The following is a 4,113-nucleotide window of genomic DNA, read 5'->3' on the forward strand; positions in this document are numbered from 1 at the left end:
GGTTATTCCATCAAGTATGGCACGGGCATATTCCAATATGACAATGCCAGGATTCATGGGGCTGGAATTGTGAACGAGTGATTCAGGGAGCATGAGATCATCATTTTCACACATGGATTGGCCACCACAGACTCCATTGAGAATCTTTGGGATAGGCAGCGGTCAGACTCTGCATTCGTCAATCTTGATGAAAAATTAATGCAACACAGGATTAAAAAAAATCTTGTGACATTGCAGAAGTTTATCAAAACAATGCCACAGCTAATGCATACAGCAATCCAAGCTAAATGTGGTCCAATTAAATATTAGCGTGTATGATATTTTTTTTGGTGTCCAGGCAGTGTATTTTGTAAAATAATGCATGAGTGAGCCCTGTAACCAAGCGTCTGGTTATACTTGCTGCCATACCCATCGTTTCCATCACCAAATCTCTTACCAGGCAACATGCATTAATAGGATGCCCTGCAGCCACAGGCAAATCAGTAGAGGATGAAGGAGCTGCAGTGATTCCCAGAAGTGACAGATGGCCTACAGTGTGGATACGCCGTCGCATTAACAACCGCTGCCTTGCTACCTGATGAATACATCATCAGCATTCTCAAAAAATGAAGGGGACATCTGTTTTTGGTAATAGCATGGGTATCTTTGCCAGGAAACTCCTAAAGCGCTGCAGTCTCACTGACAACAGGGGATACTCGGCCAGACTCCCAGTGCAACTTCTTAAAGAACATCAGCACTGTGGATATTATTTTCACTGAAAGAAAAGCACTGGGAACAAAGGCATGTCCAGTTAATGGTCTTAGTAGATGTTTCCAAGGCCTTTGAAACAATAAATCTTCTTTGCATAGTCCTCTTAGACTACTGCAGTCCCAGGAAGTTTGTAAACATCCTGAGGAAGTTTCGTGAGGAGATGAGGGCCATGGTGACAGTAGGTGTCTGAGCTTTTCAGTATAAACACTGGTCATAAGACAAGGCTGTCTGCTTACATTGTGCTTTTAACATCTTCCCTCCTTACGTCCTTACTCCAGCAAGTATCCTCTCAAGCAAGGAGATTCTGGAGCTCTTGGGCAAGACTTTTCATACCTAAAAGTCTGGACTACAGTCCAAACAAAACTTCCTGTGCTTGTTGCATTGTACAACAATCATCATCTTGTATTATGGAGTGTGTGTTTCCTGGTTAATTGGCTGGAAGAATGTTGTCAATTTGGCAAGTTGCCTCTCCAGGAGTTGTGCTGACGTCTGCCTACCTGTTAGAATTTAACATTTTTTTTTCTCCTACCATAATATGTAATATGTGATGAGTGCCTGCCTATAAAAAGTAATTTCACATTACAGATGAACCAGAACATCATTCAGTTGATCCTGACCAAGACTGTCTCTTTTGAACTGACCAATTTTTTGGTACTTTCAATTGAACCGTAGTTCACAGCACCTTTGACATTAGCTATTTTGGTCCAGACCAAACCAAAGTCTAAAGATTAGGAACAAGGAATATACAAAAGCACCCTTAAGGCAAAATCATACTATGCGATATCCCAATGTGCACCTACCCAGAAATGTAACTATGCATCATGCAACATGGAAATTTTACAATTTACAACGCCAAGTACCCAACCCACTCATTAGGACTCCCCCTATCACTAGTGGTGCCCCAACACCAGGAGGGTGAAGACTAGCATATGCCTCCTGCGATACATGTGAAGCCACCGCCTCTTTTCGAACTGTTGCTGATGCAGCATTACGGAGTAGCATCACACCGCACTTGGAGGAAAGTGCAGTGACTTGGTTCCCATACATGAGCTCACAGAAGCCTTGTGCTGCAGACATCACCCTTTGAAGTGATGTGGGAAATGAGAGGGCCATCTACCTATCCAGAAAGAGCAAAGCCAATTGTGCTCTTTCAGGGCTCCGGCAGCTGATGGCAAGCTACATGAACTGGATTCGAACTTTACATTCTCCTGCCTGTGGCAGAAGCCTCCCCCTTAAAGCGTGGGTGTCAAATCTGTCTGCAAAGGGCCAAGGTGGCTGCAGGTTTATATTGCAAACAACCAGCAGCACAGCTGTTGCCACCTGTTTTATCAATTAGTCTGATCAGTCTTCAAATAACTGAAATTAAAAAAGCTGCAGCCAAATTGGCCTTTTGGGGATACAGTTTGACACTGCTGTCTTAAAGACTCCAAGAGCTGAACACTGACAGGAGAAAGGTCTCAATGAACAGCATTGCTGGAAAGAACTGTACCTGGTGAAGAAGCGTAGGAGACCTGACACCACATGTCAAGTTTTTATGTGCACTGTCAGTGGAAGCCAGTGTGCATCCCATATTATACATGTATGTACATCCCTCCTCCTGAATGTACTGTCGAGAGAAAGAGAAACGAGGGGCCTGGATCAAGCACACTGTCAACACTATGTTGACCAACTAAGCTTCTTTCTGTGTATTATTGTTATTGTTATGTCTGCATGTGAATATAGTTGAAATCTTAACATCCAACCACCTGATTCCTGAACCTGACAGACTGGCTCTGATTGACTTAGCTGTGCTCATAATTTTGGGTTTGTCAGTAAATTTAAGTCAGTGCTGAAGCTGTCCAGTCTCTTTATTGCTGAATCCTGAGGGCCAAATTTCTAACAAAGGGGTCCCATCCTCCTCAGGTCAATCTACTTATACATTAAAAAGATAAAAATCACTAAACAGTATTGATATAATTGGAATATTGGCTATAGAAATAGTGAGGGGTAATTATTTATTTATTATTAAGTAGTCTTAAATAATGATAATAATAATAATACAGCAGCAGCAATGGAAGCCAACAATGGAAGCCAGAAGGTGCTAAGAGCCATTAGCTAACCCCTTTACAACCACTTTAATTGGCTGTCTAAAGGAGCTGAAGGTTGAAGGTAGCTATGGTTCCTAACCTAATGACTATGTGTTGCTGTTACCCAATATGAAAGTACAATGTATGAGGCTAATTTGAGTAAATGTGAACTGAGGGGGTAACCTCCTCTTCTCTTGCCTGATGATCCTTGTAGAACCCAAGTGCTGACTCTATGGCTGGCCAGACCAAGAAGAGAGACCATGGAGAGACTGTTCAAATGGGTAGATAGCAAATAAAAAGATGCAACAATTTCAAAAGTGTTAGGAGAGGGATTTAAAAACTTCCACCATCTTGAATACACCCAGGCCTTTCTTCAAAGACTTTGAAGTATTGTGGAAGTGTAGTGGCTAGCTTAATATGCTTAACTTATAATTTATATTCCCTGATAAAGGCAATTTGAAACTTGCCAATTAGAGTTCCGGTAAACTTTAGCATACTTGGTAGAGAAAGGTGAGAAACTTATCCAAGGCAGATGGCATAAACTGGGTGGTGGATGGTTTATCTGTGGCAGGTGACAGGGAAGCCTGACATCTGGTTGGACAGGTCACATGAGAACCTGTGGGATTAATTGGGAGCAGTGGGAGAATTGACTGACCATTGGACGCAACAGAAAAATGAGCATCAGCACTGTGCATCAGTGCTTCTGGATGTCTATGTGACTTCCAGTGTTCCACGAAGGACGAAGCGTGACTCCATAGCGCAAGTTCCACGAAGGAGGACACACAGATCCGTAGTGCAATTTGTGTGACTTTTCCATGAAGAAATTTGCTTCGTTTTGTAATTTATGGCTACCCAGAAGAGAGAGCGAGAGAATATGTGCGACAAAGACAAAGCGAGAGAGAGCATTCATGTTGACAAAGAACAGAAAGGAAAGGGTTGTTAGGTAACACAGGAATTCTCCCCCTCCCCATTCTCTCTCTCTCTCTCTCTCTCTCTCTCTGTCACTCTGTCACTCTCTCCTCCATCAACTCCTTATTTCCTCATGCCTCCCTTTCTCCTGCTCTCCATCTCTTCCAATCTCTCTCCCCCTCTCTCTCACACACCCACTCTCCTCCCGTCATCTCCCTCCCTCTCGTCCTCTCCTCACTCTCCATGTCTCAGCGCCTCGCAGAGCCACAACTTCAGAGCGGCGACAACATCTGCGCGAGAGCGAGGGACAGAGCACAGAGAAAGAGAGAGAGAGAGCGAGAGAGAGCACAGAGCTAAAACAGTGTACAGCACGGGAGGACTAGAACAG

The sequence above is a fragment of the Astyanax mexicanus genome, chromosome 5 (assembly GCF_023375975.1).
Source record: "Astyanax mexicanus isolate ESR-SI-001 chromosome 5, AstMex3_surface, whole genome shotgun sequence".
Lineage (NCBI taxonomy): Eukaryota > Metazoa > Chordata > Actinopteri > Characiformes > Acestrorhamphidae > Astyanax > Astyanax mexicanus.